Below are 13,569 nucleotides of genomic sequence, written 5' to 3'. Positions count from 1 at the left end.
GCACTGTGGTCTCTAGTTAATCAAAATCAGGTAACAGATAAGTAATCTCTTATCTTAGATTAGAAATCAAGTAATTTAGTTTTTACAGGCTCAGTAAGAAATTAAGAAGACCTTCACTACTGAAAAAATACAAGCCCAGAATCCAGATCAGTTGACCCTGTATCTACTACAGTAACTCTACTTGTTTCATATGTTATTTAAAAAAACCAATTTAAATGATATTTTTATTTAGAGAAAATGTTTTTAGTTACAGCTTCACATGTAAATATTGTGAAACTTTCCATTTATGTACATGATGCACAAATTGTACTGATGTATGGTAAAAAGAAATAATAATTTATTTATTTTATCATTTATTTATAAGTTTATAAGAAATGAATTAATGAGACTTTGTGTTTTCCTTTTAGTCTAATCCGGCTACTACTGATATGATTTTCAGGAAAACAAACTTATGCCGGGACGAGTTATCTCCCTCTACTTTCTGTGGCGTATATATATAATATATTACTTTCATTTCACAAAAACTCAACATTTTGGTGCATGAATAAACAAATGACAACGCTTTGAATGTAAATACAAATAACGTAAATAAAACTTGCGTCCTTGATTTAATAAGCGAGGATAGGTTGTCTTCGTGATATCATAAATAGTCATAAACGCTCATCAATCAGTGCAGTGAGTTTCATGTACTGTGACTAGGTCTATGTTTACACACAGTCCATGCAAACAAAATCACTGTTAATGCCAATACAATTCTTTACGGAAATCAAGTATATCCAGTTGTCTTGAAAACATTTGAAAAACAAAAAAAATCTATCGTCACTTACCTGTGCGTTTTTCACCTGCTTGTCTTCTGCTCCATTTCCGGGGTAGAGTACTAACGGGAACGATTTGACCGGACTTGTCCTGCGCGGTTATCGCCTTTCACCCTTTGTATTGAACGTTTATGTTTTCATCGTTTACAATCAATATGAAAATATTTATAACTGTATATGGAAGAAAATATTGGTCAGGAGGGCTTTGTTCCGTCTGAGACATCTCTGGTTGTGTGCGGTTTTATATTTTAAACGTCTACCGTTGTGTAGACTTGCAAAAGTCCCCAGGAAGAAACCGTTATAGAATTCCATCACTTTTTATTCAGTAAACAGACTTTTGCACCGAAAACAGTTTACATTTCCGTATTTCTATATTTTTCTTAAAAGTAACGGTGTTTTGTGTCGTTAACGGAATTTTATTTTCATTTCCATAAAACGCGAAAATAGCGACAAAATGAACACCGTTTTAGGAAAACGACCTTGACTTGACTTATTGCGGTTTGGACAATCCGTGCTTTGCTGATAGGTTATGTAACATGGGTTAATACACACAAAAAATATGACATGGGTATATTCACTGGATAACACAGTACATTATGTGATAAAGCCAATTATCACTTAGAATAAGAAGCAAGATGGGATATGAGGAAACTTGAAGTTTGGTCCAAAGAGTGGATGATGTCTTTCAACCCCATCAAAACTGAGGCCATTATCATCTCAAATCTGCAGCTTCCGTTTGTCCCATCGTTTAACTTCGATGTTACTCCCATCAAGATTACTAACCAACAAAAACACTTAGGTGTTATTATTTCTAACGACTGTAAATGGAACTCTCATCTTGATTACACAGTTAGTAAAATAACAAAATATATTGCAACCCTTCGTAAGCTCAAACCTATCTTAAAAAGGAACAACTTAAAGAAGTTATTTTTAATCTATATAAGACCACTTCTTGAATATGCATGTGTGGTTTGGGGCAACTGTGGTGAAACTAACTCCCTTACACTGGAGAAAATTCAACTAGAAGCTGCTAGAATTGTCACTGGATTGCCCATTTACACAAAAAAAAAAAATCAAAAAAAATCAGCAAACTGGCTGGTTACCCCTCGCCAAAAGAAGAGATGCTCGGAAACGTTCTCTATTTTATTCTATTGTTTACAATATGGCACCAAATTTTCTTATTGACTTGTTGCCAGATTATGTTGGAAATATAGTCCCATATAATTTACGAGGGGCTCACCTGCTGAGAGAGCAACAGTTTCGTTTACACTCATCACAAAATTCTTTCTTTCCTTCTGCAACGAATCTTTGGAACAACCTGAATAACGATATCAGAAATTCACCGTCATTAAATTCGTTCAAGTCAAATGTTAAAAAGTCCTTATTGGTGAACAGTAATTCAATTAAGAAATTTGATCATTATGGATCTAGGAAATTAAGTATTCTTCACTGTCGTCTAAGAAATCGAGCAAGCCCACTTAACTATGATCTTTTTATAGCCGACCTAAAAGATTCAGCAGAGTGTCGATGTGGGCATCCCTGTGAAGATTTTTATTTTTTTAAATTATTTTTTTTGTCCCCTATATCAGAACTTACGTAGAATATTATATACAGATTTAACATGGTATGCTGGTGTTATTGATGTATACTTCCTCTGTAATGGTGACGCTAGTGTTTCTTCAGATGATAATAAAAAAAAATGCCAAATCAGTAAAAACAAATCTAGGTAGGTCGGGAAGATTTGACATATTTAAAAGGAGAAACGTACAACGTTGTCATGTAACATGCACGAAGTCAGCGTTCCTAGTCCTAAGACGATCGGCCCTTGTGTTATAGCTGGATCGCGGTTTCGAGGCCTACGTGGGGCAGTCGCCAGTTACTTCTCGCAGGTCGGCGTTTTTTTCTCCGGGTACTCCGGCTTTCCTCTTCCACCAAATCATAGCATATCCTTAAATGATCATAGCTTTTAATATGACGTAATGCGCAAATAAACCATACAAACCGAATCCAGCGACAAGCAGCGAGATGTATAACACGTGTCTACACTTCCACCACTCCAATATCGAAGAAAGGAATTAAGACTCGCTTTCTTCTATAAGGTGGCCGAAGGGCTGGTACAAACTATGACAAGCGGCAAATAAAACAAGATAAGATGTTTTCAAAAACTCCATTTTTTACCCAAAATTGTGACTGAATAAAAGAAACTAGACGAGCTCGTACATACGCTCAAACAATGAAGGGCTTTAATATAGCCTTTCATCTGAGGGAGTAGTTTATTTGCCCTTAGCACATATGTCGAATTAACACCATGCAATAAATTTATCCAAATCCAGCCACTGAACTTTGGCTATTTGACTGGCTGTCATTTCGTTTTTCCCGTGGTTTTTAAACAAGTGTCTGTAATAAGCGTGTTCGCGTGCAAACATTTTTTTTCAAAGGTCAAAGCTTGAAGAATATAACAGCTTGTTAGTGTTTCACGACCTCGCAACTCCTTATTGTCAATGACGTCCGTGACGAAAACATGGGTTTGGGTTCGTTCGACTCTACGGTATAGAAGCATTCAAAAGTAATTTTCCTATAAAATCACTGTTTTTTTCCTCTGTATTTTTCCAAAGACAATTATTGACCTCGGGATTATTTAGAGAGTGAAATATTTTAAATCATTCTTTGTAATATCATAGGAGCGCATTATAGCAAATATCGTTTTCAGAATTGGTTTGGAAAACCCAAAAAGGGTTAAAGTAAAACAGGACGCAGTGTGTTATTATACAACTGGTTGTTGGCATGCTTTNCCGAAAACCTCGATTTCACTGTGATATGTTCCATTGATTTATTTGTTTGTTAATGTATATTATCTTTCATGCCATCACGTAACCCCAATTGCAATATGAGAAGTCATCTATAAGTTGGAAAAACTTACTGTTTACTCCCATTGTCATATTATATGTCAATAACATATGTTCAAACTAAAACTAAAATTATCACTTATGAAGTAACATTAATTTGTCTTCTGTAACTCCTGTGCGAATAGAAACCCCAGAGTGTCACTAAACATTCAGTTATCTGCTAAGAAAAGAGCGTTTTGAAAGTCAGAAGTACCAAACTTAATCATGAATCTTCAAGACATTCTCAGAATATAACTGCTTATCTCATATATAGATGACAATAAACAATAACAACCAAGCTAATATTTGTACAATTTAATCAATAATACGTTTTCCTTTTTACTAAGATGCAATCATAGTCGAACTAAATGTTTTCTCGTCACCCGATCAATGTATGCACTAGATTAGATTCACAAAGGATTATCTCCCTTACACCATTCGTAAACATATCTAAGTACCCTGTCCCGTTGCACTGAATTACCGATGTTCGGTTACATTTTGTTTATTGCATTTTTATTATTTTCTCATAATAGTCCCGCAACGTGTGGTTTCCTTTTAAGAAATGGTGTATCAAAGCTATACCCGTCACACCCGATGCCAGAAATTGGTGATTATACTGATAGTCGTACCGAAAACCCCCGAATCGAACACTTTGTCATAGATTTTAACTGTGTATACTGAGTAATTACTTTAAAAATGATAAGATCACTCTCATATAACACTAGTTACCGAATTACAATAATGCTTACTAGTATTTTAGCACACACAATACGGTTTGTACTATTTTGGGATTTCGTCATTTTGCCACGAAAAGACAAGTTTTAGTCATGTTTGATTCTCGCTCTTTCGTCTGTCGGGGCGAGAGGACAAAAAAAACACCAAAACGAAATGGCACAAAATAGACCACCGCACAGAAATTGAAAAATGATGCGAAAATTATTAACTTGGCCTTAAGCGGCCATCCTCATTTTCTCGCTTTTCCACCATAAAACACGCTCGTTGATTGTTTCTGAAGCCAGCAGTATGACATATCAAAGGGAAGACCAATACAACTGAAGTCATTCATAAAAAAATGTCCCAATAGTTTAGTGGATTTACAGTGTAGAAATAAAAATTATATTAGGTTAATTCATAATCTCTATTAGCCGCAGCCATTTTTGATAATTGAGTGCAACAAATCTGAACTTTTCATAAACAATCAACTTCCCTCTTTATTTCGTCAGTTTTTACTTTTCCATAGACCAGAATAGAATTCAGGGTTGGTTTTTATCGGTTGGATGAGTAAAGAAATAAACAGGCGGTCTAATTATGAAATCTAATGTGATTTTATAATATGAGCTTTCGAAGAAGGGGTCAATTACATTCTACCACTACGAAGGAACATCACGTTCGTCATCCTGACCTGATTCCAGTGTTCATCATCCTTCAAGTCATGTTTACCATGACTTTGATGGTTGATGACCTAAATACATAGATTTAATAGAAAAAAAGGTGATTACCCTTCCAGTTACCTATTACCACTTTGTTTCATACGGTATACTGTTTCCTTTTCTCTGTTGCGTTTTGTCGACTTTCAGTTTGGCTTCGTCATCGTGTATTGACGACGTGATGCATTCATTTTCATTTTCACCTGAACGTTTTTCCAGGTAAGTTACAGAACTATTGTCGTCATCTAGACCATCCTATTTTCACCATCCCTACGGTCTTGTTTACCATCACTTTGCTTGTTGGTGACCTATAAACCCAGATTTACAGGGGAGACATCATGGTTAGTGCATTTTCTGTGAACTTTGATCATCGTTGAATTTTTATTGGGGTTCATACCGACATGATTTTTTGTGTGTGACCTACCTGACTCTGTTAAATCCACTGTTCCAGAAGGATCTAATGAATTAGAAAAAAAAAATAGACCACAACCTTGGTCATGAGATTTAAGACAAAGAAGTGCGTAATCATTAGGTTGAACTAAATCTCAACTCTTCTACCAACTCAATCATCACATCCTCCAGCAGATTGAGGAAACTGTGTACCTCGGCATCACCATGACTTAGAGCCTTATAACCAAAAGGGCTAGCTCAATATGAGGATTTAAAAGGAGAAACGTACAACGATGTCATGTAACATGCACGAAGTCAGCGTTCCTAGTCCTAAGACGATCGGCCCTTGTGTTATAGCTGGATCGCGGTTTCGAGGCCTACGTGGGGCAGTCGCCAGTTACTTCTCGCAGGTCGGCGTTTTTTTCTCCGGGTACTCCGGCTTTCCTCTTCCACCAAATCATAGCATATCCTTAAATGATCATAGCTTTTAATATGACGTAATGCGCAAATAAACCATACAAACCGAATCCAGCGACAAGCAGCGAGATGTATAACACGTGTCTACACTTCCACCACTCCAATATCGAAGAAAGGAATTAAGACTCGCTTTCTTCTATAAGGTGGCCGAAGGGCTGGTACAAACTATGACAAGCGGCAAATAAAACAAGATAAGATGTTTTCAAAAACTCCATTTTTTACCCAAAATTGTGACTGAATAAAAGAAACTAGACGAGCTCGTACATACGCTCAAACAATGAAGGGCTTTAATATAGCCTTTCATCTGAGGGAGTAGTTTATTTGCCCTTAGCACATATGTCGAATTAACACCATGCAATAAATTTATCCAAATCCAGCCACTGAACTTTGGCTATTTGACTGGCTGTCATTTCGTTTTTCCCGTGGTTTTTAAACAAGTGTCTGTAATAAGCGTGTTCGCGTGCAAACATTTTTTTTCAAAGGTCAAAGCTTGAAGAATATAACAGCTTGTTAGTGTTTCACGACCTCGCAACTCCTTATTGTCAATGACGTCCGTGACGAAAACATAGGTTTGGGTTCGTTCGACTCTACGGTATAGAAGCATTCAAAAGTAATTTTCCTATAAAATCACTGTTTTTTTCCTCTGTATTTTTCCAAAGACAATTATTGACCTCGGGCTTATTCAGAGAGTGAAATATTTTAAATCATTCTTTGTAATATCATAGGAGCGCATTATAGCAAATATCGTTTTCAGAATTGGTTTATTTATACAACTGGTTGTTGGCATGCTTTCAACATTTTCCCTTCTTCAGCAAGGAATTTTTAAGCATTATCTGTGTAATGTCGAAATGTTATCCTAAATTGTTAGTTATAAGATATATTTTCGACCAGAAGAAGGGCACAATTTGTCCCAAACTGAACGCATTCAGTTTACTGGGAAAAACTAACGCCGCCGAACTCAAAAAAAAAATACTTCCATCCAGAAATTCTATCATTTTCATTATTTCATGTTCAGTATTTTTCAATTTGACCTTTGAAGTACTTTCCTCAAAATAAAATCCGATATAGTTCACAAACGTATATATGTACATGTATATCGCCATTGACCTTTCTTGGAAAACACAGTTCCTCCTGTTTGGAACGAGGTTAAGCAATATAAAGTGCATCATCGATATCCAGGGTTTACGCTCACCTACACGTGTAGAGAGCGTAGGTAAGCGTAACCCCTGGGTATCGAGGATTTTTAAAATGTGGTTAAGTAAAATGTTCTGAATGAAGAACAAGTTTTGAGAAGAGAGTTAATCAAATAATCTTCGAAAACCACATTTCATATATTTCATGTCTGTGATACACATTTCCCCAATACGAGTGAAAACTATGTAATAGTACTAAAACTTTCAGTGCGAAAAACCTCCTTTAAAATTTTATCTACAAAGGGAACAATCTTTGAATATGCTGTATCAAACTACAGACTTAAAGCTTACCATTACATTAGTCTGACATGCAAACTATGACTGATATGAAAAGAAATAGTTTGTGGTTCTTGTTCAAAATATGTGACTAGTGTTCTGATAGTTGGCATGTCAGACTTATGTGCTAGTAAACTATAAGTATGAAGTTTGAATACACATCGTTTTCCTGACCATCCTTAATTTACCATCCTTGAGGTCTTATAACCATGACTGATATCGTTGATGACCTACATGCCAGGATCTCAGAGAAATCAAGTGGAGGTCCTTTCCGGTAACTTATTATCACTTATTTTTCTTTCGTCATAATGTCTCCCCCTTCTGTTAGGTTTAGTCGACTTAGGGTTCGGTTTTGTCATAGTGTATTGACAATGTGGTACATTTATTTTCATCTTGTCCTCAAACATTTTATGAGTGCTAGAAGGACGAAACTGCCGTATGATGCAATGTATTTTATTTTTGGCATATTCTGTTTATTACCAAATTTTGAAAGTGATTTCACTTATGTTTATGCTATGTTCACCCTTCCAGGTATGTTACAGATCTGATTTTGACATTGTCCGAAATTCAAGGGTCCCTTTTTCACCTTTATGTAATACTCATCCTCAAAATTCAAACAGTTACGTTATACAACGTTTTATACACCTCTGTTATATGTCATGACGAAATTGAAAGCTCAGTGTACGCCACCGTGTGGATGATACAAGCTTAGTTGAGGTCCAAATATAGCTGTAACAAGTTCTCAGGTCTCGGTGGATGATGCAAGTAAAATTAGTTTGATCCTTTGATGAACATCAAATGGTTTCGGGTGTCGGTCTGCATCTTAAAAGGACAGGTATCAGCCTAGTGATTTGTCAGTTTGTTAACCTAAAACCAATCAAACAGCTAGCCGCGTACCTTCAATTTGTCATGATACTGTATATTCTAGGACTGCAGAGAATTTTGAGAATAATATCTGCTCTGCATCCTTGGAATACGTTACATGTAAGCTATTTGATTTGGATACAGACCTCAAAATTTTGTCCAATCACAATACTGAATGTCAGTTGAGCCTATGATTTTTTTTTAAAGATTTTGTCGTCAGCTAGGTGGATCGTCCATGGGCCAGGGACTCTGGGTTGTTTTTGGCATGATATAATATTGAGAGCGGGTCTCTTGGATTTCGTTTTAAAGTGTTAAAGCATTTTTTGATGAAATGTCTTCAACTGTTTTTGAGTCATTCTCCAGAACAAAATAACACACCTCGAAGGAAATCCCCGATATGAATACATATCAGAATTACATATCCCATATTGAGATTTTTGCTTTACATATCAAGCTCACACGATGTTTTTTTTTATTGAACTTTATGTCATGTCATCTGCACGAAATTTATAGTGTGCTTCTAAAAACTACTGCAACAATCAACGAAATTCTTATTTCTATTGTATATCTGAACTGGCTAATTCCAGTTAGTTTCAGAATTTATTTTATGACAAATGGGACCTCAATGACGTATACCTGTGTGGATGTTAAAGGTGCGGTATTATAATTCCTCCTGTAGCAATTAAATGACACAATTACTATAAAATCATATCATCCTCGTGTGAAACATGTTTCAACTGGTTTTTTTCCATACCGAATATTACACTATTTCAAGAAAGAATTGTTCTTTCTATTGAAGATTTAAGTAGAAAAGTATGTGAAATTTAATTCCTTATGAGAACATTTCCATTTTTGACACATTAATTTACATAGTTCTAAAACGAGTCAATTTTTCACACTTGCTTAAAAATTGGCTACCAATAATATCTTTCAACATCAGGAATTTAAAAAAAACAATTGACAACCGGTAAATTTGTCATATAACACTTTTGATTCAAAAAGAAAAAACATAGCTTTCTTTCCACTTTTCCTTTAACTGTCTTTCTTCAGGACCAAAGGGTCCATGGGTCTTGATATTTTGCAAGTATGTTGTTCATGTGAATGGAATGTTTTTGATGACGTTGACCATCCTTCAGGGTCACAAATATCAAATTTGCTCAAATAAAATGTTTGTATGAGGAGTCAGACAAGGTTATCTTTACTTCCTTCATTTGTCTAGAGTTAACGATATAAAATAATGAAATATTTCTTCATGTTTTGATTAGTGAATAGGCAAACTAAAGTAATAACTAAAGCTGTAAGCCAAATGTTAACTAATACCGCCCGCTCCTATATCAACCAGAACTGTAAGCTAAAGGCCCACTAAGGCAAAACATTGCAAAGTATTCCATAGTCTCCCACCAGTAATCATATAAGTATATAGATCACTGACATACTTCCTATACTCCCTCATCATGCCAAAGCATACATGTAATTGCATTGTTAGCCCAGATGCACCAGTTTTGCTGAAATTGTCCTAGTAGTTAAGGCAAAGTTGGTAAGATAAAGATTTGTAACAAAGGTCAATTACTCCTTAAAAAGAGTCAAAACGAAAAAATACTACCCTGATGTACGACATCAGAGGGTTATTACCATATCTATAAACTATCATTGAAATCGGACCAGTAGTTTATGAGGCAAACAAAGTTTTTTTTCAGCAAAGGGCCATTACTCCGTAAAAAGGGTCGGATTGAAAATATAATACCTGGATGCACAACATCAGGTGGTAGTTACCATATCTGAAAAGTTTCGTTGAAATTGACTCCTTAGTTTTGGAGGACACGTCCGGACAAGGATTTTTCAACAAAGAGTCATCACTTTGTAAATAAAAGGTCAGAATGATAAAATAATAAATGGATGCACAATTTCAGTTGGTAGTTATCATATCTGGAAACTTTCGATGAAATTGATACATTACTTTAGAAGGAGTTGTTCGGACAATTTTTTTCTACGGACAGACAAACGGATTATAGCATACCCCATATATTTGCTGCGGGGTATAATTGAGTGTATACTAGTTTTACTATTAAGATTATTTGTTTATTTTTATATAATTGCATATCTTTGTCTATAACACAATTTCAACGTAAAGTAGTTCTCCAGAGGAAAGATTACTTTGGCAGAATACATATTCATGAGTTAGTACTTCTGCACATAACTTTAAAACATGCGTAATATAATAATGTGTTTTGGTATGATACAAAAACATTAAACGTATCGGTATTTACCAAGGTAAACATTGATAATCATATCTCCATGATTATGTGGAATTGGCCTTTGATCATGTTTGGTACGCTAAAAATGTACTTTACTGGTTTTGATTTAACATTAAAATGATTCTGTAGACAGAATATATATATGGAAAGTTTTTAAAGAAGTTTGAAATGTGGACTACCATTGTAACTATATATAGGCAAATTGACAATGTTGGTTATATTTTAATTTTGTGAAAAATTTGCATGCTTTTCTGATAAAAGGAAGTTTATTACGCTTACTTCATGTATACCAATATGACATATTTAGTAACAAATAACAGTAATTTTATACTGTACACTATCATAATTCATTTTCAAAATAACATTTGCCTTTGACATTTATCTGTCATTTTGTTAGAATACCCCCGTCACTCAAACTGGTGTTATACAAGGAGGTCCACTACGTTTATCAGCAATAATTATGAATAACCATTTATGCAGTTATCAATCATTTTTATGTAACTACATATGGCAAAAGAATAAAAGAAATCAAAGTGGGGGCCAAATGTTGACCCCCACCTTTTTAAATTTATTATAAAAAAATACCTTTAAGATGTAAAACTGCGAAAGAGATGCATGTCATCTAAAAGAAATATTAACATGGCATGTTTATTTTTCGTTTAGTCATGATTTTTCTAAATCGTTAACCCATATCAGTACGTAGGTCTAACTTTCAAAGTACAAAAATTAGTAAGTAAAAGAAAACATAACAGCTTGTATTATTTGTGGTTCGCAACATCAACTCAACAATAGCTAACGGTTCTTTATGACGACTATGTCTATTAACAAGGAGTTAATTAAATGTCTCATCATTATATTGCACAGTCATGACATCTGCTCTCGTACGACGCCATTGTCCATCAGAGTTAGTTTTTCTCGTGTGCGAAGTGATACGAAAACGGAGTGATCCTTCCATTTTTATTTTATTTATTTATTTATTTTTTTTACATTTTTCAAGAACATTTTCATTCCCTCTTGAGTTCTACGTGAAACTAATATTGAAATGTAAATTATGCATAATGCTTGTAACATAAAAAATATGTTGAAATTGTTTTTTCTTTTAGTGATATGATATCAAGAGACGTTGAAACTTTAACGCAGTATTTTTGCTGAGGGCAAAGATAATGTTTGCGTTATATTTCCTCTTAAAACTTTGGGAAATTAAAATACAAACTGCACATTTAAGATTAACTTATTTGTTTATGCTATTTGTGAATTGGGTAAACTTACGTTTATATGCCGACTATGTTGATAAGTTTAAAGATATTCTACATTTATTCAAGGAATATACATTACATTTACAAACAAGTCATATAAATGTACATGGAATTATATACAAGTTATATACAAACATATCTGTATCAATAATATGATAGTATAATATTTGCATACAAGCAATGTACATTTGTACAAATATGCAAAACAGATACAAAAATGTAAGTTGTATACCTTCATACAGGTTTGTTGTTTTACGTACTCATAACAGCCAAGGTCAGAAGAAGACAGGAGATTGGACGAGAGAGAAAAGTGATGCAATGGGGTCAGCAGGTCAATTTCGATCTCGGTAATCTCCTTTTATTAGAAGACACAGAAGAAAACCCAATTCTGAAGGGGTGTCACATTAGTCGCCTATTTCGATCATGCAGTGGGATATAGCAGGCCTGAACCTGCTTGGGGTTTTGTGTTGAAGACTCTCTTCACCTCAGGAAGAATTGAGTTTCATTTGAACAAATGTTATTGCTCTATTTTATAAAAGTATTAGGCACAACTTACCAATGTCTTTTCCTGAATTAATTACAATATGATACATATAAAACGTAATAATCTCGGCAGAATTTGTTCTTCATATTTTTACTAGTGACACTTTCGCCAGCTTTCACATAAACTGTTACCAATCCTCAGTCAGATTCAAAGGAATGCTATCGTTAACTCACCGTGAACTCTCCGTTACCGACGTCATACCATCTACTGGTACACACTCCCCGCTCTGTAGCATGCGTGGCTGAAAAACGTGTTTCATCTGCTATTTCGAATTTCTTTAGCCTCCGCTGACAACATGGTGTATATTTTGAACTTTTAGTATCAAGATCGATGCAGACAGTTCGATTTGCACGCAAGATGGAAGAGAACCATGCAAATCAGTCGAATTTTGTAGACATAACGATGATAAAAAGTGACAACAACGCGCAAACTGCCGCGAAATAACCGCTTGAGTTATTGCACAATTTAAAATTATAAAGATTTGAACTTTCACACAAATATTCAACTAATTCGTCATGATAAACTTTGATTCTGCTCTCAAAACCCGCAGCCTCAACTATGAGGAAAATGTAATAAAGTTCCAGTCGGAGTTGTTTCCCCTGGCACGTAGTACATGTAGTGGGGTACATGATCACAAATACACACTGTTAATGCTTTGTATAGTTTAATTAAAGAAAAGAAAAACTTTTTTTTCAAGCTTAATATTACATTGTTGATGTCAGGATCATTTGATTAACATAAATCTAATCTACTACCCCTCTCAACTGAACAGTTTGTATTTTTATTTTATTTTTGTCATTTGTCGTTTTTAGATCATATAAAAATCAAAGCACATAAAACATTAAGAATCAAACCATTCGGGACCTTCGCAATACTTTTGTTTTTGTCAAACAGGGCAACCAGAGCCAATCAACAGCTACCAGCGTTGGTGCTCGCCTTCGTTTGTCAAGATCCCATGATAGTGTCACTGTCCTGTTGTGTTTGACAAAAATTGTCGCTTCCTTTTCAGGAGCCTCTGGGGGGAAATCTGGAGACAGATAAAAAATGAACTGATACAATACATTTTGGTGTTGGCACGTACACAAAACAAAAAAATGTGTTTTTTTCTTCCTTGTAGACCAGCAACCTTTAAATTACGACCATCATTGTCATATTGCGGTCGACAAATAACTGTCACCTGATTTTTT

General features: G+C 34.9%; 1 protein-coding gene across 1 annotated transcript in view; it reads right to left on the bottom strand.

The window, feature by feature from the left end:
• LOC110449962 (alpha-mannosidase 2-like) overlaps nucleotides 1-888 on the bottom strand; it is a 126,225-nt gene extending 125,337 nt beyond the window's left edge. The window contains exon 1 of the mRNA XM_021497147.1: nucleotides 828-888. The gene's annotated coding sequence lies outside the window, so the exon portion shown is untranslated. The remainder of the gene's footprint in view (nucleotides 1-827) is intronic.
• Between the last annotated feature and the right edge of the window lie 12,681 nt (nucleotides 889-13,569).

This window comes from Mizuhopecten yessoensis, unplaced genomic scaffold (assembly GCF_002113885.1).
Source record: "Mizuhopecten yessoensis strain PY_sf001 unplaced genomic scaffold, ASM211388v2 scaffold4849, whole genome shotgun sequence".
NCBI classification, from domain to species: Eukaryota; Metazoa; Mollusca; class Bivalvia; order Pectinida; family Pectinidae; genus Mizuhopecten; species Mizuhopecten yessoensis.
Note: the sequence above shows the minus strand (reverse complement) of the source record. Positions and strands in the feature narration are given on the sequence as shown.